Source organism: Cnephaeus nilssonii (genome assembly GCF_951640355.1).
Source record: "Cnephaeus nilssonii genome assembly, chromosome: 17".
NCBI lineage: Eukaryota > Metazoa > Chordata > Mammalia > Chiroptera > Vespertilionidae > Cnephaeus > Cnephaeus nilssonii.
In genome coordinates, this window is record NC_137088.1 from 22,994,900 (window position 1) to 23,021,456 (window position 26,557).

General features: G+C 38.1%; 1 protein-coding gene across 2 annotated transcripts in view; it reads left to right on the forward strand.

Annotated features, from left to right (window-relative positions):
• Positions 1-26,557, forward strand: part of TBC1D5 (TBC1 domain family member 5) — a 446,950-nt gene that overhangs the window by 35,297 nt on the left and 385,096 nt on the right. For both annotated transcript variants that reach the window (XM_079795163.1, XM_079795164.1), the window contains exon 2: positions 1,884-1,975. The gene's annotated coding sequence lies outside the window, so the exon portion shown is untranslated. The remainder of the gene's footprint in view (positions 1-1,883; positions 1,976-26,557) is intronic.

A 26,557-nucleotide genomic window follows, 5' to 3' on the forward strand; every position in this document is an offset into this window, starting at 1 on the left:
TAATGTTATACATATTTTTAAAAAAATTTATATCCCTGAACCAAATCTGTGTTATTTTATAATAGGAAATTCATACAATATAACAATCATTTTTTTCTAATCCAGGTTTTCCACCCACAACACTATTAATGTTTAGGCCAGATAATTCCTTATTTTGGGGGCTGTCCTGTACATTGAGGATGTTTAGCATCATTGTTGATCTCTATCTACTAGGTACTGATAATATTCCCCAGTTATGACAACCAAAAGTGTCTCCAGACATTGCCAACTTCCCTGGAGGTGGAGGGTGAGAACCATTGCTGTAATCAATTTATGATTCTCTAGGATTTGGTGCATTTTGTAGGTTGGGCTCAAAATAAGGGTCTGTAGTTGAGCAAACCTTCACAGGGAATTGGTGTAGGCAAAGTTAGAATCTTCCCTGCCACTGGGGGTCTTACTTGAGTCCCAGTTTTCTTGACTACAAAAATGGTGAAATATTACTCAACTTAAAAGGTTGTTTTGACAATTCATTGAGATAAATTATATAAAATACTTTGATTAATGTTAGTTTCCTTCTCTTCAAGTGTGCTACATTGTTTGGATTTATTCTCTTAAATTTGTCAAAAACTCATTACAAAGTTCTTATTTCTATGAGGAAACTAATCATACATAGTTTGGGATCTAAAATTTATGGATTTCCAGAGTACTATACTGTAGATGGTTAAAAACTTTAAATAAATGTTCAATGAAGACTGATTTATGAGGTCAATTTTGTTTTGACTCTTTGTGGTATTCTAATTATATTGTCCCTACATTTAAATTGTAATAGTTAAATGATCTCATGTGTTTTTTCAAGGCCTTTGAGTTTCTCAAATTGAGGATAGCATTAGATGTCAGCCAGTCACTTTTTCTTTTGAAGTTTTTGTCTTCATGTCTGAAATCCTGCCTATTTTAACAGCTTGTGTGTCAGTTCTAAAAGAGGAAGCTGGCCTCTGTCAGCTTGTACTTGGTTCATTAAAGACTTCTACAAACTTGACATAGTTTTCAAGTAAAAATGGCCACATCCCATTGCTACTTTGTAGAATTAAAAAACACTAGAGGCCCGGTTCACAAATTCGTGCATGGGTGGGGTTTGGCCGGCCCAGCCCTTATCGGGGTGATCAGGGTTGGGCCGGCTGGGGGAAGAGGCTGCAGGAGGTTGGCTGGCCGGCCCTGCCCCCACCCCTGATTGGGCCAGTTGGCTGGCCGCAGTGCGTGTCAGAGACCGGTCGTTCCAGTCGTTCTGGTCGATTGGCTTATATATATAAGCCCCCTCTCCAACCTGGGATCCCTCTTGCAATCCAGAACCACTGGCTCCAAAGCGCTCACCTGCCTGCCTGCCTGATGCCCCCAACTTCTCTCCTGCCTGCCTGATGCCCCTAACTGCTCCCCTGCTGACCTGATGGCCCTAACTGCTCTCCCCTCCTTGTCTGATCGCCCTAACTGCCTATCTGCACTCCCCTCCTGGCCTAAACCCTCTAACTGCCTATGTGCTCTCCCTTCCTGTCCGCGCCTTCAGACCCTGGAGCAGGAGTGCCGAGAGCTCTCTGCCGAGGCCCGCCCCCGTCCTGATGCCCCCCTCCAGGCCAGGTGGCGCCGCAGGCCTGCACACGCTCCCGCCAGGGGTAGGGCCGCCGCAGTCCGTCCTGATGCCCCCCTCCAGCCTCATGTCCCTGTGGCTCAAGTCCCCACCCCTGTCCCTGCCCATCAGCTCCTGTGCGTGCGCACCTTTGACCTGTCGTGACTGGGACACCTTTAGGACCACTTAGCGTATTACCTCTTTATATATATAGATAGATTGTTCCCTAGTGAATGAAATGCCGTCTGTAATAATTAAGGTTATTCTTACTGTTCTACCCCTGCAGAAAATTTCCAAAGACTTGGTGAAGGAAGACTTTGTGGATGAAGAAGACTTTTCTGATAGGAAAACGATCAAAAGCTGTAGCACTATTATACTGTAAGTATTGCTTTGGAAAAAAAGTCTCTAAGTTAAGAATATTTTAAGTATTCAGTTGTTTTGGGGGAAATATGTTAGGCAAAGATATTATATGTAAAATATAGAAGAGGATATATTATAATTATGTTAATAATTTATAAGACGCAATCCTATGCAGTCTTTTAAAAATTGAAAATATGTTCTTATGTATTGAGATGAGAATTTTACCAATAGCATTGAAAAATACTTCTAATTCTAACAAGGGTTGATCTAGTTTGTGTACATTTGCTTATTTAAAACTATCAGAATCCAGAAAATCATTGTAGTTTTGTAGGTTTGTGATTTGTTTGGGTGAGTTATTGTTTAGGTTATTTTGCAGAATTATTTATTTGCTGATTTATTTATGTATTTCATTATTTATTTATTTGATTATTTAGTAAATTATTTATCTGATGAATTATTAATACATCTTCATGACATGCTTTAAATTATTTATAACTTAATTTTGAGTTTATTGCTTTTAGACGCTGCATTGTTACTGACTAGTTTTGATTTTTTTCTTTGTGGTTCTTTAAAATTAAAGTATTAGCTCCAAGGCAAAAGTATATTCATTGCAATGCCCATGGATTAAAAAAAAATAATATGGTAGAGATAAACTTTTAGTTATGCTTTGTTTAGCTTCAAATTTACCTGTTTAGGGTTATCAATGATATAATGTTCATTTGTGTGTGCATGCATACTCATTCCAGAGTCACTTACAAATTAATAATATAGCCTATCATCTCTCAACCAATTAAATATCTAAAACACAGTCCACATTACCCTTTGTGTCTCTAAAAGACAGGCTGTATTTCTTACTTGCTTTAGAATAAATAATGGAGTCCTAGTTATTTTATTTTAGTGGCAAATCTATTTTATAACTGGAATATTTTAGGAAAGTTCAGAGAAATGAAGTCCAACTTAGATTTGGATCCCTGAGATATAAATTTGACTGATGTTGCCTTTGTTTTTTAAATCCCCATTAAATGTGTATTTGAAAAACAGCCTGATGTTTATATAGATTTTATATCGGTCATAGTGACATATTTATTTCATATCATCTCTCTTATGGAAAGTTTCAAGCTACTTTATTTTAATGAACTAAAATGGTTAAGGGTCTTTATAAATGCAAGCTATAGTATCTTGGACTTTAGATAATAATTCTCTTATGTAAAGTTTCTATTTTTATCCAAATAAGGTATATCTTCTATCTTCTGACTCTATCATAAGATAGTGTAGTCATTCGGGCTTGCTTGTTGAATGGGTTTAATGAATAGGTTAAATAGTTGTTTGGATAAAAGAGTGTCATGTGCACAACATAGACTTTGTGTTTGCTTACAGTGAATTACTGTCTACTGTACAGTTTTTAACATATCAGAGAGAAGTAGTATTGTGCATTACTTGTTATGATCTGTTGAAATATAGTGAAAATGGCCTCTGTAGACAGGTTGCATTGTAGAATTGTAAATTATGCATATTTATATCCAAATTTCTTATTTTGAAATATTGAATATATGAATGTTTAATTAGAATATTGCTTTAGTATCTTCATGTACTTGCCATAAAGGAAGCGGTTTCATTTGCATACATGGGTTTAAACATATGTGTAATTGTACATATCAATTACTTTTCTGTTCTAGAGATGAACAACCACAAATACTGTTATATATGGAATTTTATTTTAAAAGCTGCTTCAGTATGCCAGTGTGGACTTCTTTAGAAGAAAAAAGCTTCCTTCTCCAGTATTGAATAAGATCTATATTAGTTGTCATTATCATATACACAGCCCACACTATTAACAAGTATTTGTGGACTATTGCCTGTGTCATCTCAGTGATCTCTCATTGGGAGATACACATATGTGTGCACACACATATGCACACACATGTGAAATTTCTTCTGACATCAAAATAAAATTTTAGGACTTATTTTTGGAAAGAGGCCTTAATGGAGGTCATTGTAATAATAGCTAGCATTTATTAAACACTTACTATGTGCAAGTACAGTACTCCTATCTTTGAATGGATTGTTACTTTTCACAGTAAGATAAATACAGTTATTATCTTCATTCTACTCATAAGGAAACAGATTTAGCAATGCTTGCAGAAGCTGATAGTAAATGATGGTGCTGGGATCAGGACTCATTTAGTCTGACTCTCAAGAGTCTCTCTTAGGCCATGACAGTTTTGTATATGTAGTTGGTATAAGATAGTTTTTCACCAGAGTTGTTTTATTTTATTTTTTTATTTATTTCTAATAGCTTAACTTTCTGTTTTCACTTCACATAACAGTCATCTTTTCTAAACAGTAGGTAATACTTGAGCTTCTTGAATTTTATGAATTGATTCTTCTTGTAATCCTATGTAGTGGACCAGAATTCTATCCTGCAGAATTTGTGCCACAGGGAGATTATATGTTTGCCTGGTCGATGTCTAACACTCAGATCAGCAATTTTCTTTTAAGCCCATGGTCATTTACAGGGTTCTGTTAGGTCAAATTTGATTTTCTTATAAAAATAATGGTATTATCAGGGTTAGATATATGCATATTGTTAAAAAGAATGATTCAGTGTCTGATGCCTAAGCTTTTATAGAAATGATCACAAACATACTATTAAATTAACTCTAAATATAGTGTTTAATACACAGTTAAGTATTTAAATATGTGCATAAGGACAAGAAAGTAACCAATTGTAATTTTAAACACTTAAATGTAATCATTTAAAAGATTTTGGGGAGCCTCAGAGAGTAAGGAAAATCATGAAATTGGTGTGAGGCTAAGGGAAAAGGATCTTGATATCTGCTGATAAAGGGAAGCTTCCATCCTGGGTCTGAAACACACAAGGATATCAGAAAACAGATTAGTTAAGAGTTGGACAGCAGCAGAGTTCAGGTTATATTGTATGAGTGCCATAGGTAGTAACTGCATCTGAATGAATGTGAATCACTCAAAGTTTTAAGATAGAGTTTTCAAGTAAATAATTAATGTTACATTAGAAAATCTTCCAAACCCATGATTTAGGTAACATGAAATACTGTAATAGCTAGGATGAACGTGTACTTTACCATCCTATCTAGGACAGTTTTGAGACTGAAAGGGTGTACTGTAATATGACAGGATAATAGGTATAAATTGGGATCTTCTTAGCAAAATTGGCACCTGTGGTCACCCTAGTAATATCTCAAATTTTTATTGAATAAATCCTAATAATCTTATATAATATACTAGAGGCCTGGTGCACGAAATTCGTGCATGGGGGGGGTGTCCCTCATCCCAGCCTGCACCCTCTCCAATCTGGGACTGCTGGCTCCCAGCTGCTCGCCTGCCTGCCTTCCTGATTGCCCCTAACTGCTTCTGCCTGCCAGCCTGATCACCCCTAACCACTCCATGCAGCCTGGTCACCCCTAACTGCCCTCCCCTGCAGAGTTGATCGCCCCCAACTGCCCTCCGTTGCAGGCCTGGTGCCTCCCAACTGCCCTCTCCTGCTGGCCATCTTGTGTCCACATGGGGGCAGGATCTTTGACCACATGGGGGCAGCCATCTTGTGTGTTTGAGTGATGGTCAATTTGCATATTACTCTTTTATTAGATAGGATAGAGGCCTGGTGCACAGGTGGGGTCCAGCTGGTTTGCCCTGAAGGGTTTCCCGCATCAGGGTGGGGGTTCCCCTGGGGCATGAGGTGGCCTGGGTGAGGGGCCTGTGGTGGTTTGCAGGCCAGCCACGCCCCCTGGCAACCCAAGCAGAGGCCCTGGTATCTGGAATTTATTTATCTTCTACAATTGAAACTTTGTAGTCTGGAGCGGAGCCAAGCCTCCTGCTCGCTCCGTGGCGGCAGCCATTACTGTTGGAATTTATTTACCTTCTATAATTGAAACTTTGTAGCTTGGAGTGGAGGCCTAGGCCGGCCAGGGCTGCAGAAGCTTGGCTTCCTCCATCGCCCGGGTCAACCTTAGCCTCCTGCTCTTCCAGCTCCGTGGCTGCCGCCATTTCTGTTGGAATTTATTTACCTTCTATAATTGAAACTTTGTTCCCTTGAGTGGAGGCCTGGGCCTGCCAGGGTGTGTGGAAAGCTTGGCTTCCTCCATTGCCAGGGAAACCCAAGCCCCCCTCCTGCTCTCTCCGTGGCTGCAGCCATCTTGGTTGGGGTTAATTTGCATACTCACGCTGATCGGCTGGTGGGCGTGGCTTGTGGATGTAGCGGAGTGATGGTTAATTTGCATATTACTCTTTTATTAGGTAGGATATAGAGGCCTGATGAACGAAATTTGTGCAAGGGGGAGGTCCCTCAGCCTGGCCTGAGCCCTCTCACAATCTGGGACCTCTCAGGGGATGTCTGATCCCTCGCTCCTAACTGCCCACCACTCGCTCCTTACTGCTTGGCTTGCTGCTCCTTAGTGCTGCTGTGGAGGCAGGAGAGGCTCTTGTCACCACCACTGTGCTTGCCAGCTGTGGGTTTGGCTTCTGGTTGAGCGGTGCTCCTGCTGTGGGAGCGCACTGACCACCAGGGGGCAGTTCCTGCATTGAGCATCTGCCTTCTGGTGGTCAGTGCATGTCATAGCAACCCGTCTTTGTGCTTGTCCAGTCATTCCACCGTAATGGTCACTGGGCTTTTATATATATAGATTTAAGAGGAATCTTAATTCATGTGCTATATCTATGCAAATGTTTTCTTTAATGATAAAACTAACTCCAATTATGACCACTATTTATGTGTTTTTGTTAGCCAATCAAGGCAGTTTGTGGCTATGACTTTTATAAAGTATTGGTGGCCCGGTGCATGAATTCGTGCACATTGAAAGGAAATTAGTTAGAAGAAATATTTTAATATCGCTATTTGCCCTTTTTCTATAATAGAAGTGTCAGAGATGAAAGAATATTAGTAAAATGTATATGAAAATAATATATAAATTGATTAACAAATTAACAATAACAACATGATATAACAATGAATATTTTTCATGAAATTTTTACTGTCAGAATCTTCATTTATCATTATTTTTTAAAAATATGCTGGGTATTCTAGAAAATTTATATCATTTGGACAAACTTTGCCTTTGTTACAGCATTGAGTAAATTTTCCATCAGATAGTTTTTCATCGGAGAAATTTAGGGATAGGCAAAATTGACATGTAACTGTCATTCCACCACAACTGTGTTCAATAATTGCATCCTCATTTACCTCATTTTCGCTATGAAGGCAGTTCCAACCAGTATTTGTAGTTCTTGTCGATGACTGTTCTACAGACATACTCTGTCAATGATGTTGCTTTCTTTCGGCTTCAGAGGTACGTTGTGGCAATAGTTGGTCTTCAGACATATTCTGTAGACAATTTTGGCTTCAGAATGTGAACAAAATCATGATGTCATTACCCAGCGCCCACAGCCACCGTTTGCGAGCTGGGCTGGGCTATGGGCTGCATTTTGCGCAATGGCAGTGTCCGCTCTGGGTGATGGCGGGGTCTGTGTCCCACTTGAGGGAAGCTGAGTGTTGCTTTGTCGGCGCCAGGTTTGCACTGCCATTTCTCTGTAATGGCCTGTGTGCGTCACGGCAGCTCCTGCATTGAGTGTCTGCCCCCTGGTGTTCAGTGCATGTCATAGCGACTGGCCAGACAGTGGGAGGGACACAGCCTTCTATATAGATAAAAATGATGTTTTATAGCTTTTGGGACCTATTTTCAATATGAAACTAGAGAGGTATTACTATTGGGAAGAAAAAGTTAAGTATGGCAGAGTTGGTTATAATATAGTAGATAATGCTATAGAGATTTTCTTCTTCTATAGAGATTTTCTTCCTATCACAGATTATTTGTGCTTGTTTTGTTTTTTTAATTTATTTTATTTTTTATTTTTATCTTTTTCCACTTCCAAGTCCTTTATTGTCACTCTCATTCGAGTCCAAGTACTTTAGGGGGTAATTTTTAAAAACATTTTATTGATTAAGGTATTACATATGTGTCCTTATCCCCCCACTGCCCCTCCACCCCCACTTGTCTATGTCCATTGGTTAGGCTTATATGCATGCATACAAGTTCTTTGGTTGATCTCTCCCCCTACCCCACCCTCCCCTACCTTCCCTCTGAGGTTTGACGGTCTGATCGATGCTTCTCTGTCTCTGGATCTGTTCTTGTTTATTTGTTTTGTAAATAATATAATTTATGGCATATTTGACATTGTACTAAAAACTAATTCTATTTTCTATACCATCAGAATTTATAATTTTATGTTGGATCAACTAGTGGTCTTTTTTAAATTTTCCTTTCAAAAACCATGTTGTATATATTGATAAGTTGACAGTTTTGCCAAAACATTTTTGAAAACAATTCTTTCTCCTTACTGAAATTCGGTGTATGAAAATAAAAATATCTAGAAGAGTTGCTTAAAGGCTTTTTGGTTGTGTGTGTGTGTGTGTGTATGTGTGTGTGTGTGTGTGTAGTTTTTATTTCCCTCTTGACATGTATTTATCTAACATGGCATATTACATTATTAAAGTCATAATTAGATTGTTAAATTTAAATTTCTAGTTAATTTGCATTTTGATTATAGAGGATTTGTTAAGTTGAACTAGGTAACCGCACGGGCATATTTGTACTTGGATGTACATTAAAAAGAAAAATTCTCATGCAATCATTCTTATTCATATGTATAATATCAGAACTGTTTTTGTTCAGAAAGACCTATTATGCTTAGTAACTAAAATAAGAGTTTCCATATATTCTGCCTGGAGTTTGTCATAGTGTGAAGCACTTTACGAAATGGTTGTTAGAGTAATAACATAGCTTATGTGTTGGCTCTGAGAGTAGCTCCTTTATAATTATGACAAGTAAAAGTACAGCCAAAGGTCACATTAAACGCAAGATTTCTTTCATACCTCATCTGTTTTGTGGATAGCATGTGAAGTAGTTTGGGTTCCTGTACTGATATTTTAAGAGAGCAACCCAAGGTTGTTCCCATGGAAGTGTTTCAAATATCTTTCTTCCTATCTCCCATGTGGTTGCAATATTTGGCATGAATGTGTATTTGAATTCTGGACTAATTAAATAGAAGCTTATTAAATTTAGAGTTTCCACAATAAAAAAGGGACTTTTATACTGTAAGGATTTTGTAGGGCACTACAAAATAATAATAACACATAGGAGTGTTTAATAATGCTGAGTACTATACTGTCTAAATGCAGTGTCTTAGCTTTGACCACCTTGGTATTGATATTGTTCACTCAAACAGTAAATACTAAATAATATGCCATCACCAATAAAAACAGAAAATGAAATCACACAAATGAAATTATATAAGCATTGCATGCCTGCACATACAGTATATAATCTATTGATCAGATCCTATTTTTAATTTGGTAGATAAAAATTGGAATATTGAATAGATCATATATAGGGAAGGTTTTTATTAAAAAAACTTATGGGGAAAAGGGAATAATGTCAACATTAATTTTTTTAATAAAATAAGATAAAATACATATGTTACAAAGTGATTATCAGATCCCTATAAGTCATCCTTAGCACATAATACTGAAAAATATAGACTGAAATAAGGATGTTTGGAAGAGGATAAAATTGGCAAGTTACAGTTCTTTGTATAACTGCTGAAAGCATTTCTGTTTTTGAAATGCCTTTTTTCTATTGTTTTCCCCATTATTGCATGCTTCTTGCAATAAGACTTCTGATTTCATTGATATATAAAAAATAACTGTATATGAAGTGTGCATAATACTGGAGTTGAAAGATGAGATTTTATTTTGTTTCTAAGTACTCAAATAGAGTGGCATAATTTTTCACTTAAAATTTGAAAACTAAAAATAACTGGCCCATTTTTTTTTTGAGTAGTAAACTTTGAAATTGGTAACTGATTTTATCATTGACAAGCATTTTGAGCTGTTGCTCTTATCCCTTAATTATTATTTTTTTTAATGGAAACTATACTGTTATGTTTTGTTATTGGTTTCTTAAATGAAACCTAATTAAAAATAACCAAATTTAACTATGTTGTGAGTGAAAATGTGTATGTGTGCATTTTTGTATAAATATATGGTTTTGTTTATCTTCAATGTGATGCTGTCTATAATTCATGTAATCATAACTTTAGAAGTGAATGTATAACAGTTTGACAATCATTTGATATTGATTCAATGTAGAGATTGTCATCTGTGGACTAATAGCCATTGTCATGGGAGTTTCCTCCAATATGACAAGCACCTTTGCCTAGGCCAGTGGTTGGCAAACTGTGGCTCGCGAGCCACATGCGGCTCTTTGGCCCCTTGAGTGTGGCTCTTCCACAAAATACCACGTGTGGGTGCGCATGTACAGTGCGATTGAAACTTCGTGGCCCATGCGCAGCAGTCGGTTTTGGGCTCTCAAAAGAAATTTCAATCGTTGTACTATTGATATTTGGCTCTGTTGACTAATGAGTTTGCTGACCACTGGCCTAGGCAAAGAACACTTGCTTCTAATTGTTTCCTCTGCTTTATTTACTACTAGAGGCCCGGTGCACAAAATTCGTGCACGGGTAGGGTCCCTAGGCCTGGCCAGTGATCAGGGCCGATCGGGGCCTTCAGGCTGCCAGCCGGGGCCTCCCTTCCCCGGCTGCCAACTGCCGGCTGCTGGCTGGGGCCTTCCTTTGTTCCACGCTGCCGCCTGGTGGTCAGCGCACATCATAGTGAACAATCGAACTCCTGAGGGGACAATTTGCATATTAGGCATATATATATATATATATACATATATATATATATATATATATACTAGAGGCCCAGTGCACGAAATTCGTGCATGGGGGTGTGTGTCCCTCAGCCCAGCCTACAACCTCTCCAAACTGGAACCCCTTGAGGGATGTCCGACTGCCCAGTAGGATCGGGCCTAAATGGGCAATCAGACATCCCTCTCACAATCCAGGACTGCTGGCTCCCAACTGCTCGCCTGCCTGCCTTCCTGATTGCCCCTAACCACTTCTTCCTGCCAGCCTGATCACCCCCTAACCACTCCCCTGACAGCCTGATTGATGCCTAACTGCTCCCCTGCCAGCCTGATTGCCCCTAACTGCCCTCCCCTGCAGGCCTGGTCACCCCTAACTGCCCTCCCCTACAGGCCTGGTCCTCCCCAGCTGCTCTCCCCTGCAGGCCTGGGTCCCCCCCAACTGCCCTTTCCTGCAGGCCCGGTCGCCCCCAACTTCCCTCCTCTGCCGGCCTGGTCACCCTAACTGCCCTCCCCTGCTGGCCTGATCGCCCACAACTGCCCTCCCTTGCAGGCCTGGTCCCTCCCAACTGCCCTCCACTGCTGGCCATCTTGTGGCGGCCATCTTGTGTCCACATGGGAGGAGCCATCTTTGACCACATGGGGGCAGCCATCCTATGTCTTGGAGTAATGGTCAATCTGCATATTACTCTTTTATTAGATAGGATAGAGGCCTGGTACAGGGTTGGGGGCCAGCTGGTTTACCCTGAAGGGTGTCCCGGATCAGGGTGGGGTTCCCTTGGGGCGTGGGGCGGCCTAGGTGAGGGGCCTGTGGTGGTTTTCAGGCCGGCCACAACCCCGGCGACCCAAGCGGAGGCCCTGGTATCTGAGATTTATTTATCTTCTATAATTGAAACTTTATAGCCTTGAGCGGAGACAAGCCTCCTGCTTGTTCCGTGGCCACAGCCATTTTTGTTGGGATTTATCTATCTTCTATAATTGAAATTTTGTAGCCTTGAGCGGAGACCCAGGCAGGCCAGAGCTGCGGAGCTTGGCTTCCTCCATCGCTGGGGGCAACCCAAGCCTCCTGCTCTCTCCAGCTCCGTGGCTGCTGCCATTTTTGTTGGGATTTATTTATCTTCTGTAATTGAAACTTTGTAGCCTTGAGTGGAGGCCTGGGCCTGCCAGGGTGTGCGGAAAGCTTGGCTTCCTCCATTGCCAGGGAAACCCAAGCCTCCTGCTTGCTCCATGGCTGCAGCCACCTTGGTTGGGTTAATTTGCATACTCGCTCCTGATTGGGTGGTGGGTGTGGCTTGTGGGTGTAGTGGAGTGATGGCTAATTTGCATATTACTCTTTCATTAGATAGGACTAGCGGCCCGGTGCATGAAATTCATGCACTCAGGGGGGAGTGGGTCCCTCAGCCAGGTCTGCACCTTCTCCCAATCTGGGAGTCCTCGGGGGATGTCTGACTATGCTGGCAGTTGGACATCCTTAGCGCTGCTGCGGAGGCAGGAGAGACTCCTGCCATCGCCGCTGCACTTGCCAGCTGTGAGCCCAGCTTTTGGCTGAGTGGTGCTCCCCCTGTGGGAGTGCACTGACCACCAGGGGGCAGCTCCTGCATTGAGCGTCTGCCCCCTGGTGGTCAGTGTGCATCATAGTGACCAGTCGTTCTGCCATTCGGTCGATTTGCATATTAGCCTTTTATTATATAGGATGGTTACACTTTTCTAGGTGCTACTGCCATTTTCAGAGTTGTGCTGTGATGTGTTAGTGTGATCTAGAAGAAGATCAAAGATTTGATATCCTTAGAGGTTGGATAGCTTTGCTTTGTTCTTATCTGTTGGATCCCACCTCATTGTCTTTTTTCTGGGTCAAACCCCTCATTATATGGAAATTTAAAAAGCACACCTTATTTTACTCTGACTTGATTAATAATTTGGTTGGATATAGAATTCTAGGTTGCAGATCATTTTCTTTTAGAATTTTGAAGGCTTTCATTCACAACATTTAGTGTTGCTACCAAGAAGTCCATTGCCTATTCTCCCCCCCCCCCCCCCCCCACACACACACACACATTGTTTTTTGCTGTGTGTGACCTGTTTTTATCATTCTGGAAGCTTTTAGAATCTTTATATCGGAAATTTTATAATGCTGTCTTGGAATGGAATTTATTCCATCTTTTACCTCATCTTCAAAGGTCCCTTTCATTCTGGAAAGCAAGTATCCATCAGTTTGGGGATGTTATATTGCATTATTTTCTTCCTTCTGTTTGTTAGTTTTTCTTGAATGAAAACATAAATAGAATACAGAAATGAGGTTGATAATAGGTAGCAACAGTACAGTTTTTTTCAAAAGAATTATAAATTTTCTTATTTAATTATTGTTAATTAATATTTTATAGTAGATAAAAATAAAACTTAATGGAGACTTACTTTTAATAAAATATCAATGCTGTTATTGTTTTATGGTAATCAAATAAATGTATTTATATTGAAGCTAAATTCATGAGAGTTTCAATGCAAAGGAGCATCTTTTTAAATACATTTAATTAGGAATTAAGCTACAAGATATTAAAAAAGATAACTAGTGAGTAGTTTTATATACTAAGGATAGTACAACAAATTGTAGAAAAAGTCTTGTCTTCTTTGGTTAGCATAGCATTGCGATAATTCCAAGTAATAAAATTGAAAATTGTAAGGAAACATGATATATTTATTTTCTGAAAACTTGGCATATCCACAGACAGGAAAACTTCCAAATCAGCCCAGATTTAGTAAAATATCTTTGTCATTCTTTTGAGTTTGTTTCACCACCAGAATTACCTGTTTTCTCTTTCTGGGAAGTTTTCCTTTGATCATATATTTTATTTTATTAATTTTAACTTTAATGATAAGAAATAAAATCATTTCATTTTAAACTATTTGATTCATGACTCATGTTTTCAGACATCTTAAAATAAATCAAACAGGAAAATATGTTTTGAGTGCATACAGGGCCCTGGTTGGAATGAAGGAAAGTTAAAGAGGTTCTCACTTTTGAGAAAGTTTCTTCTCTTAAGAAGATGTATACACATAATGAGTGGCAGGTATAAAGTTTAGTAAAATGAAAAATATCTTAAAATTGTATATGATTAATTATTAATAAATAGCCTTGATGGGATTAATAGTAATTTAGCTATTATAGTGATCTTAGTAGAATGTTTACATATTCTTAAGTTATATTTTAGACATAATGTGTATAAAGCAATAATGATCAATAACTTGGCAAAGTTATGTAACAGTATTTTAATTTTATTTTTAATATTGACCACTCATTTTAACTCACAGATTCCCTATCTTTAGGAACTAGCCATTTTTATGCTTGAGTTTGCTTAATGTTCTTAAAATTACATAGAATTACTTTTGGGATATTGAATTTTTCACATATTAATTCTATACACACTATTATAATATTTTTATAAAATCATTTAAGTTTCAAAGATTAGAGATTTTGCACCGAAAAAGTAGGTGATGATTTTTTGCCGCACAGTAATCTTTTGCTTCATAAATCATAATTTGAATTCATTGTTTTATGCCGATGTATTTTTATTTAAATTTAACATTTACATATTTTCAGGAGTAGTTACAGGATAAAATTAGATCTTTTATATTTTTTCATTCAAATTGACTTATTTTCCTTATCTTGAGACCTTGTAATTCATTTGGAGTTTCATTAACATAGTTTTTGGCGTGTACTCAGTTTACACCTATACCATCTCTATCACTTCATCTTCCACACTTCCTCCACCTTCTTATCTTTCATTTTGTATTATCCCACTTTATATATTATGTTATACTGAACTCAGTATAGGCAAAAAAAAAGTTATGAAAATGTGAAATCAAGTGCGGGTAGGTCTTATGGAGAAAAAATTTAATTGTGCTATTGTATAAACTTTTTAAATGTTTAGCCAAGCTAGAACTGTTTAACAGATGTGATTGCTTCATTGTTTCAAATTTATGCCAATCAGAGTTGATAGAGTTTGATCACACTTTAGTAGATTTATGAGATAAATTACAATATGGCATGACATGCTTCAGATAGAAAACATCAATATAAGTTGAATATGATTTCTTGTTTAAGATAACAAGCCAGTAATTCTTTAAATAAGATGGTTGTGCTTTGAGAGAATATCAGTTTTTGTGAAAATTAACAGTATTTTTGACATTTTCTTCATGGTGACCAAAAGTATATTAAACTTTTCTTTCAGTTACAAATGTGATCGTAAATGGGAGGCACCTTGTTGGTTTTTTAAAAAATCTTTATTATTCAGATTATTACAGGTGTTCCTCTCCCCCCCCCCCCCCCATAGCTCCCCTCCACCTGATTCCCCACCCCACCCCATGCCCTTACCTCCACCACTGTCTTCATCCATAGGTGTAAGATTTTTGTCCAATCTCTTCCTGCACCCCTCAGGCCCCCTTCCCCCTGATAATTGTCCGTCCCCTCCCTTTCTATGTCCCTGATTCTATTATATTCACCAGTCCATTCTGTTCTTCTATTCACTTGATTTTTAGATTCACTTGTTGGTAGGTATGTATTTGATGTCTTTTTGTTGTTCATAATTTTTACCATTACCTTTTTTTTTCTTTTTCCTCTTCTTAAAGAATACCCTTCAGCATTTCATGTAATCCTGGTTTGGTGGTGATGAACTCCTTTAGTTTTTTCTTGTCTGTGAAGCTCTTTGTCTGACCTTCAATTCTGAATGATAGCTTTGCTGGGTAGAGTAATCTTGGTTGTAGGTTCTTGCTGTTCATCACTTTGAATATTTCTTGCCACTCCCGTCTGGCCTGCATAGTTTCTGTTGAGAAATCAGCTGACAGTCGTATGGGTACTCCCTTGTAGGTAACTAACTGTTTTTCTCTTGCTGCTTTCAAGATTCTCTCTTTGTCTTTTGCCCTTGGCATTTTAATTATGATGTGTCTTGGTGTGGTCCTCTTTGGATTCCTCTTGTTTGGGGTTCTGTGCGCTTCCTGAACTTGTAAGTCTATTTCTTTCACCAGGTGGGGGAAGTTTTCTGTCATTATTTCTTCAAATAGGTTTTCAGTATCTTGCTCTCTCTCTTCTTCTGGCACCCCAAAAATTCGGATGTTGGTACGCTTAAAGCCGTCCCAGAGGCTCCTTATGCTATCCTCACACTTTTGGATTCTTCTTTCTTTCCGCCTCTCTGGTTGGGTGTTTTTTGCTTCTTCATATTCCAGATCTTTGGTTTGACTCTTCGGGTACAGTGATCTACAGTTGAGTTTCTGTATATTCTTTATTTCAGACAGTGTATGCATAATTTCTGACTGGTCCTTTTCCATTTTTTTGGTATTCTCATTAAGGTCTTTGAAAGTCTCTTCAAGTTTCTCAGCGGTTTTTAGAAGATTCTTAAGTAACCTTATAAATGTGGTTCTGAACACTGTGTCGTCCATTAGTTTACTTTCCTCCATCTCTTCTATTCGTGACATACTTCGGTGTCTTCGCATTTTGGCTGCCTCCCTGTGTTGATGTAGTGGCTTTGTGTGGTCAGTGACCTATAGGGGCTGGTAGCTCAGCTTCCCCAATCACCCTAGATGGTCGCTCTTGGTACACCCCTTTGTGGGCTGAGTGGAAAGTCTTGGTGTAGTTAAAAGCCTTGATTGCTGTTGGTACATTGGGAGGAATTGACCTCCAGGCCAATTGGCTGTGAGGACCTGCTGTGTCTATAATGGTAGCACTGCTGCATTGGAGACACGCTTGTGGTACAGGGCTTGTTTGAGTGGAGCTTTGGTGCTCACTGAGTCCGCCTCCCGAATGTGTCACTTATGGATGTGAGGAGTTGAAATATGGTGCCTCACACTGACCACTAGGTGCATTGTCTTCTGAATCTCCAATGGGGTGCAGTTCAGCTGCTGTCTGAGGCCACCCTGCAGGAGCTACAGCGAGAACTGCCGTCCTCTCCTCCCTGCTTGGAGCTTGGAGGCTTTGGAGCTGTCTGTACTGGGTTGCAAGTTTACTAGTTTAAACTGCAATAGAGAAGGCCATTCATATGCAAAAGCCGCTGCTAGGAGGTTGGGTGTGTTTGTAGATTGTGCGGGGCAGAGTCTCAGGGCGTCACTAGGCTAGGGCATGGCAAACAGCAATGACTGGCAATGAGCCGCCTCTGACTGCGTCCCCTCGCCTCCGACCGCGTCCCCGTCGTCTCACGCCCCGGCGCAGCCAACAATTCTACCTCTACGCAGCTCTGCTAGTAAGCCACCCTCACTCCGACCCAATGGCAGACAGCCCAGTCTCTTCCCTGAAACTGGATTTCAGAGAGATTGGGGGCTTGTCTCTCTTCGGATTGAAGAAAGCCACACCCGCCCCCAGCTGGGCTCCGCCGCCAGCTTGTATCACCCGTGCGCTCCCCTGTACCTCAGTTTTTCAGCGTTTGTGCCCTGATTGCGCCCATCTCTTTATGTCTAGTTGTAGAGGTTCCGCTCAGCCAGCTTTCCCATGGTTCTGGGTGATAGACGTTCTGTCTTTTAGTTGTAGTTTTGGAAATTGTTGTGGACGGCAGCAGCCCAGATGTTTATCTACGCCGCCATCTTGGATCTCCCGGGCACCGTGTTTTTATTTAGCTATAGATGACTTGTCAGATTTCCAAAGGTCTATTAAAAGGGCTAAACTAAACAGAAAATTTTAATGAAAGATAAAAAAGTTTGTAGTTGTGGTACTGCATTTCTTTAACCTTTGCACTCGCTTGCTTTTCTTGATTCCTTTATTCTACTGCTAACCGTGTCGAGTCACACTCGACATCCGAGTGCAAAGGGTTAAAGTTTCATTAGATATGTCTAAAGGAATTTTTTCTTTTCTTTTTTTTAAACAAACAGAAGTTTAATACCTCACATAAACAAAGAAAATGAAAAAGAACATATTAACTAATGAAGTGACTGGTTCCTCCAGGGAAGTTAGAGCCAACAAATGGGAGTCAGAGTCTCAAGCCTGTTTGTTTTAACAAGAAATGGTAGAATCTGCTATTTAAAAGCCCTTGCTAAGAATGATTTTTAACTTCATATGAGGTCTACATGGTGGAATCCCCCAGTTCAATCTATAAACATAGAAGCCTAAGAGACCTTTAAGACCGATGGACCTGTCGACTGGTTGCTATGATGTGCACTGACCACCAGGGGGCAGACGCTCAACGCAGGAGCTGCCCCTTGGTGGTCAGTGCTCTCCCACAGTGGGAGCTCTGCTCAGCCACAAGCCGGCTCACTGCTGGTGAGCGCAGCTGTGGCGATGTGAGCCTCTCCAGGATGAGCGGGAGTGGTGCGGCACCTGGCCCAGATCGGGCTCCTCCCCGGCTGCCTGCTGCTTCACACACTGCTACATCCCTTGGGACATGTCGGACTGCCGGTTTCGGCTCGATCTGTGGGCATCGGGCTGAAACCGGTAGTCCGAAATCCCCCAAGGGGTCCCCAGACTGTGAGAAGGCGCAGGCCGGGCTGAGGGACTCCACCGGTGCATGGGGCCTCTAGTTTTGAACTAAAATCATGGATTCTCTTGAGGACTTGATTTGAAATTATTACTAAGTCAAATCTTTTGTGAAAATAGGGTGGAATTTTTAATTTATTAGATTGGATTTAAAACTTTTTGGAATATGGAGACTAGCCAAACTATTGATTTTTTTAAAGAAGGTAGACCCTCATGTTTCAGGTAAGGATATGGTCAATTCTTAAAAATTTTTTAGAAAAAAAATTATTTACATCATGGCTTAGATTTAAAACATTTAAGAAATAATTCAAATAGTCACAAAAATACAGAGGCTAAATAGAACAGATGACCTTGTATTTACTGTGCAGAATTAGTATGTTAACATTTGCTCCACCTACCTACCTACCTACCTACCTACCTACCTACCTATAAATATATATAATGTTTTAAAGTCCTTTCTTTCTAAGAGATAACAGCCATCCTGAAAGTGGTTTATATCCTTCATGTCCATGTTTTTATATTTACTATAGTCATGTGTTCATTAACAGTGAGTGTTCTTATTAAAACATTTTATTAGTCATTCTGCAGTTTGCTTTTTTATTCTTTTCACCCAACATTGTTTCTGAGCTGTTCCTTCTGTCTTTACATCTGGTTTATTAATTTTAATTGTTCTCTTATATTTCATGATAGTACCATAGTGTGTGTATCTGTTTCTTTTTGGATGGACATTTAAGGGTCAGGATACTTTGCACAGACTTCTTCCACAGATATTCATGTGGCTCTGCTGGGCTTAGTGTTTTCAGCACATGAGACAAGCTGCTCTCAACTCTTACAGTGTTGTATCCAGGTTCTAGCATTAGGCAGCATCCTCAGGCAATTTGGTGCCACTAGAGCTGTGCATTGCTTTCTCTTTCCTTGCTGAAGTTCCTCTGTCCTTAAAACCCAGTCACAAAGAATCCTGCAGACAACTTTGTCATGCTGCTCTTTAAAAAAAAATTCTCCCTATCCTCCATCTCAACCCCTAGTTAAAAAAAAAAAAAAAAAATTCCAAAAATAGTTTTCTAGTTTTTACATTTTTGTTTTATATTAGTCTGTGGGAGGCTAGAACCTATAGTATTTGGGGGTTTCATTTTCTGTAGCAACAGGTGCACAGGGTCTGTGCATATTTAAGACAAGGTTTTGCTTAATATGAACAATATAATTTTGTGCCTAGGCAGTTACATAACTTTTTCTGTTAATAACAGTGAAATATTGAATATTGAGAATGATACACTTTTATTTGTGAATAGTTTGGAATTTTTTAGAGCTTTTTTGAAAATTTTATAATTGGAATTGCATTTTTGGGGTTCAAATTTGGGTTATAATTTTCATTAGTCAGTCAGGCTTCTTTTATTTTAATGTATTTAATATACTGGCAGAAGTCATACATTTAAAAGTATACTTACACATATACACTTAAAATTTTGGTTGTGTTGCACTTTCAAACCATTGAAGAGAAAACTGTCAATTTACGAAATTCTTTGACAGTGTGCCTGACAGCTTGAAGCTGCCTCACAGAATGCCAAATTCTAGAGTATTAATGTCATTAGCCCTTTCTTGAAATACTCTTGGAAGTATTTCTTCTCAAAATAAGAAAAAGATGAAAGAAATTGGTAGGTCTGGATCATTTCCTTTGTATCAGTAGTTTCAGAAAGCTGAAAAATGTTTATGGTGTGTTATAAACAGATACTCTTCTAATAATGCCATATATTATATACCAAAAATGATCTCTGTTTTAATCATAGATGCTGATTATTAATGAGACAAGACTAGCTTACATCAAAAATGGATTTTAGGATGTGATTTTTTTGTTGTTGCTTTCTCTGTGTTTTCTCTACATAATTAGTAGACATACCTTTTAACATCATTGTCAATTTTTTTGGGAGATTTTAACACCTATTTTTTTTAATTCCCAGGAATATGTTATTGTCTCATAAACCCATTTGAAATAGTTACTAAAATATTATAAAGAAGATGCCTCATATTGTCTTATCCAGTCTATTTTGCACGAACAAAATTCTTATCTGTTCATCTTTTAAAGTTCCTACCTTGTTTTTGAGGGACCACTGGGTATTTTTTTATAACCTAAAGGAAAGTTTTAGGGAGTCTGTCAGTTTAGTCAGTGAATTGACTGTTAGATGGTGACGCGCGAGGTTTCCCATCTCTCTCAGGCAGTGTGCTTAGGTTGCCGCTTAGGTTGGCTGTTGGCAGAGGCACTGGAACCTTCCCTCAGATCTGAGAGCTTTTGCTAGCCTCTGCTTTCGTTTCCTCTCCATTTGATTTTCCCCCCTCAAACTCAACTTCAGTTTGGATACAACACTGTAAGAGTTGAGAGCAGCTTGTCTCATGTGCTGACTTTGAGCCCTTAATTCTTTTACATCTGGATCATACATCTTGATTGACAAATGTGCCTTTTCATATGGTCAGATAATTCTGTATTTGGAAAAAAAATATTCCTATTGTGTGTTTTATTCCACTGAACCGTTTCAGTGTTAAATGTAGTTTGGATGCATAGGGAAGAATTAATGATTGGAAGATACAGAGTTGGTAAATTATTTATTCTGGCCCCGAGGAAGCTGAAAAGCTGAGTGAAAGACTAATAAATCATTTGTGGTAGTGCTGCTTGTCACTTCCAATTATTTTAGACGGTTTTGTGATAAACTGCAGCACCTGCTAGATATCCGCACACCCTCCCTTGATGCTGGTGGTGCAGCTTGTTTAGTCGATTATCAGAGGCAAGTTTGTGTAAAGTTTATTTAGATTGGAAAGGAAATTACTCTTTTTAAGTCAGTTTTGTTGCTTTTTCTCATTGCTTTGAGTGAAAGGATTTCTGTGACAAGGCAGGGAATCTGGAATATATATATTTCTTTAGCCAGGGGAGACTGCTTTTCTTTTGTTGAATTAAATACTTGAAAAATTGAGCTTCTTTATTATTCCCAGACTAATTAAAAACTACTTGGACTGAGATGATTAGTATGCTAAAGATCGGATTATTTCCTTGAAATGCTACCACTTTATAGAGAATCACTGCTGCTGTTTGACCAAACCTTTTCCATCATTCTTTGTTTTCAGTGGCTGAGGCTTCGAAACTTGTAGTCCTGAAAGGCTGTGAGGTCAGTCCCTGTTTGCATTGGTCCTAAACTTACTGCTGAGATCCCTGGAGGCATAAAAGAACTAGAAAGAAAGCTTAGCCTAGACTGGTCTGGCTCTAGACTGGTCATGAAATAGGGCCGCTCTAAAACTCCTTCAGAAATAAATTATGAACATCATATAATGTGCATGCTTCATGCTTGGGATTATGGCCAGCTCTTTTGTTTCCATCAGAGTTTAACAATTATTTATGTTGAAGCCCAGAACATTGTTTGTTTACACATCAGAATAACTTGTTTTCACTGAAATTTTCAGCTTTAACATAAAAATACGGGAGATTTGAGAGGACTCTTAAGACTATAGACAAAGAAATAATCTTGATAACTGTCTCCTATTCATTCAGTCACAATTTTACTCACTAACTTATTTCTCCTCATAAACATGTATTAAGCTCATGTGTCCCTGCTCTCTGGGAACAACTACCACTATTACTATTAGTAATAACAAACTCTCTTATAGCTGGGTATGTGCCATGTACTATTCTAAGCATTTTACATATATTAACTCATTTTAATACAATAGCTCTATAAGGTACTTACTGTTCTTACCCATATTTTACAAAGTGGTAAGGCCATAGTGATTTCATTTTTCTTTAGAGTCTGTAAAGGAGGGAAGTGTTTATGATAAATCTGAATTAACTAGGTTTAGGAACTTAAATCCAAATAGTGTAAAAATAACTAAAATTTATTGAACATTTAATTTTGTGTTTGTCATTATAAATATTATTTTACTTTAACCTTTGCATAATTAATCATAAGCTTCTTTGTTATGATGAAGAAATTGAAGCTTACAGCAATTAAATCAGCATGGAGGTGGAGGAGCTGGGATCTGAGTCAAGATCTGACTGCCTCTGTACACTCTCTAGGGGTCACAAACGCTAGTCCTGATAGTCTGTTGCTAGGTAAGCAATAGAAAGTGTGGAGGAAAATGGTCTAGTGGGAAATCCAAGCAACTGGAGAACTTTTCTTGAAGTGGGCCCAGAGTCTCTAGATCTAGTGATTTTTTTTTTTTTTTGAGAGAAGTTAAAAATCTAGACTTTTTATGTAGAATGTTTAAATTTAAAATCTTGGCAATTTATTCAAGATGAATTGTTTGCCTACTGGATGTGGCCTGGGAATGCCAGTTTGTGACCTTTGCGTACTGTATTGCCTTTAGTAGATTTTGAGGTTTTCCTTCTAACTTTATACAATTGAAAACTATGAAGAGTCTGTGAAACAGTATTAATAGGATATCAGTAAAATTTCATCCTTAGGGAGATTAACAGGCTAGATGAAACATAACTATTCATTAATCTTGTATAGTTCATAATACATCTCAGGTGAGTTTTAGTTGAGCTTTGTTTTCAAGTTACCATGGGATGCTACTAATTTAAATACAGTCCACTGTAGAGCATAAAATCAAAGAATTAAAATATTAGACTAGAATCTTAAAAAGATAAGCAAGTAGTAAAATATGTAAATGTTTATTGGAACTCTCTTTCTTACTGTTGTACCTCTGATAACAAAGCCTTTTATTTCCTCCTTTCCCTATTCCTACACATTTCTTTTCCTTGATAAGAATCATGTGGGAAGTTAAGATATGTATAATTTCTCATTGAAATACCTTCATCAGATTACATGTAGAATTAAATAATACATGGAATTTTGTGACTTTCAATGGAATTTTGTGACTTTTCATGGATTTTAACACAGTTAGTCAAAGCCTTTATATAGTATACTACCCAAAGTTTTAGTGAATGGGAACTGTTTGAAATAAAAGTCAGTAGTTGTTTGTTATTATTTTATTGAATTCTTTTATGTCACTTAAAATATAAATAAAATATCCCTGGATATAATTTCAGTATCATTTTATAAGTGTTTGAAAAACATTTCAGATTAGTCAGTTGTTAGAGGGTCCTTCTACCAACCTAGATTAAAGACCTAACCTAATAATTGTTAGTAGCAAATTTACTATTACAAAATAGTTTTTCTTAATATATTTTTAAAGCCTACCTTATAAGGAAAGATATTCCACCCCAAACCAGTAGTTCTTTAAAAAAAAAAAAAAAAGAGCTTAATAAATTATGAATTGTTTAGATCCTATTTTTGTATTACTTAACATATAAATAAAATACTTGTTACTGACTTAATTTTTGTTGTTGTACGTTTCTATTAATGGAGTGTTTTGATTTAGAGCATTTCATTTAATAATGTTCAATTATTGGTCAAAGTATGGCTCTAAAATATTAATATAAAATATTTTACTATGGATTTTTATAAGAACAATGTATGTTCATTACAGAAAAATTGAAAAATATAAAACACATGTGATTCCACCACACAGAAATGACCAGCAAACCTCTTTATATTTTGAGGCCTTTTTTTTCCCCACTTCGACTGCTTTTTTCCCCCCACTTTGTCTTTTCCATGATATTATTCATATTTTAGTAGATTTGTTTTTAAAAGACATCAAAATATTTAGAGTTCAAATGCATCCCCTTCATAGAGCTTTTTGTTTATTATCTGGAAGTAAATTCTCCTTCTTCCTAACTAACTTCCATGTGACTATACCTTATAGCTACTTTTATCTTACCCAAAACTTTTCTGAGGGCAAGAACTATCTTATTTAACTTTATATTCTTACTAGAGGCCTGATGCACGAAGATTCGTGCAAGAATGCGCCTTCCTTCCCCTGGCTGCCGGCACTGCGTTCGCTCTGGCTGGAGCTGCCTTTCTGCCTTCCCACGCTGCCCAGAGGCCTGGAGTGGCTAGGGCCGTGTGGAACACCTGCGTCGTCGCCATGGCGATGACGCAAGCATCCCGCCCCCGGCCACTCAGCGCCTGTATATGTAAATTAACCCGCCATATTTGTTGGGTTAATTTGTATACCCACTCCTGATTGGCTGGTGGGTGCCGCAAAGGTATGGTCAATTTGCATCTTTCTCTTTTATTAGTGTAGATAACATTCACTGACTATTGAATGAGTGAATACACGTATATTTTAAATTCAATTTGTCTCTTGTACATACCATTTGAAATAGCAAAATGGCAGCAAATATATGAATTCAGTTTTTATAATTTTAATGGGTTATTCCAGTAGGGCTTTTTGGAAATGTAATTATACAAAGAAACCACTGAAGTTTATGGCGCTAATCTTTCTTCCTAAATCTAAAGATGTACTTAATCTCTTATATCATAATTAATGAAGGTTTACTATTTTCAGATATACCAAGTAAATCTAATTTGAAGGGTGAATTTTGCTAAATAAGTATCTAAATACAATATTACAGTATTAGAAATCTGCAAAAGAAATACTGAATTATTGGGAGGTTTATAATTAAATGGAGCACGGGAAATATGAAGTAGAAATATTTTTAGGTATGGTGGATATAGTATGGCATAATTTAGTTCAAAGGTAAGTTATAATGCCTGAGGGGATTAGGTCTTTAGATGTTATCTTCTTCTTTGTCATTAGGAAACTGAAGTTTTGGGACATAAATAATTGGATCAAGGTCACAAACTACAGTGTACCTAATGCTTATTACTAATGTGTTTTCAAATATACTATTTGAATGAGTAAATTAAATGTATTATGTGCAGAAGTTGTTCATAACTTGCCACATGTACTTTAGGAATTTTATTACCATAAAAATTTATCTTTAATGTATATATTAGAAAACAGAATGTTTGTTTCCTTAAAAATATTTATGCTTTGGAGAGAACTTAGAAGACATAATACTTGTAAAACATGGCAATGTAAGGAAAGATGAAATAGAATGGGTTCTAGTAGTTTTGTTTCTAGCAGCACTTTGACTATGTAGCTTTATGGAAACTTTTCAAGTTGGAAGAAGATTTCAGCTGGAGTGTCTAAAGGGTCACTTAAAAAAAATCTCCTATATTAAAATAAAATGTGTCCAAGCTTTAAAGAAAAGATATCAGAGTTTGCAGATGATCCTAAAATTGGAGCTAGAGGAAATAATGAGGAACAATGCAATCAGATTCAAAAAGATTTGGATTGTTTAGGTGATTGGGCCAGCAGATGGCAAATGCAGTTCAGTGTAGACAAATGTAAAATAATTATCTTAGGAACAAAGAACCAATCATACAGCACACTGATCAGGAAAAAATTTGTGGGTTATTGTAGGAAAACCATTGAAACAGTTAACCCGGTGCACAGCTGCAGCAAAAAAGGCAAGCAAGAAACCAAATTAGCAGACGGATGGAATATAAAGCAAGAGGCAATACTTATAGTGTATTAAGAAACTTGCTAGACCCCATCTAAATTACTCAGTCTAGTATTGGTTGATGGAACCACTTTAGAAAGAATAAATTTTGTCTTGGGAATAGACTATAAATTATAAATTCAATAATGTTAAAGAGATTTGAACTAAGTTTTTTGAACTTTAAATTTGAACTTTTATAGATATGAGCAAGACACTGAGTCAAAATAAAGGCACGTCAGGTCTGTCCACTATCAAAACTTGATCTTAGTAGAGGACATGTATAGTTTCAGCTGCCTGGGTCTTACCTAATCTTCTTTCTGGTTTAGGTAGCTCTCATGACTAAAGAATCCTAAAGGTTGGCATGAGGTCCCAGCCTGAGAACTGCACCTTGGCACCTATAGCAATCACAGGCACAAGATCTAAGAGCTGCCGATGAGATAGATGCTCCTTCCTGCCCTGTCACTCTTGATGCAGTAGCATACCTTGCAAACTTCATTCTAGGCTGTGGAGGCAGGACTTTTTGATTAGACTTCCTTGGTTCCTGTACAAGCATGATTCTCCAGTCTTGTTCCATTTTGTTGAGCTACTCAGTACATAGCCAGTAAATCCCATTTGACTTAGACTATCCAGAATGTGTCTGTTGTTTATAATCAAGAGCCCTAATTGGCATGGTGATACTGTTATATATTTTAGCTTTGGCCTTTGCATTGTTTTTTATTGTTCTTCAGTGTGTTTGCTTTGTTTGTAGTGGTGGTGGATGAGGAGAAGAAAGCTGAAGTGCAAATACTATCCCTTTCTCCCTCCCTTCCTCCTTCCCTTTCTGTCTCTTAATTTTTTCCGTAGTTGAAAAGAAGTAAGAAGAATTTGTACCAGTACATAGTATCTATCATTATCATGTAAAATATAACTTTACCCATGCAGGTGAATAGTGTCACTTTGTTAAAAAGTGTGTTTGGTATTTAGCCTCTCTGTAAGAACAGTATACATATTTTGTTATATATTTGGTATCTCTAAAAATCATTTTC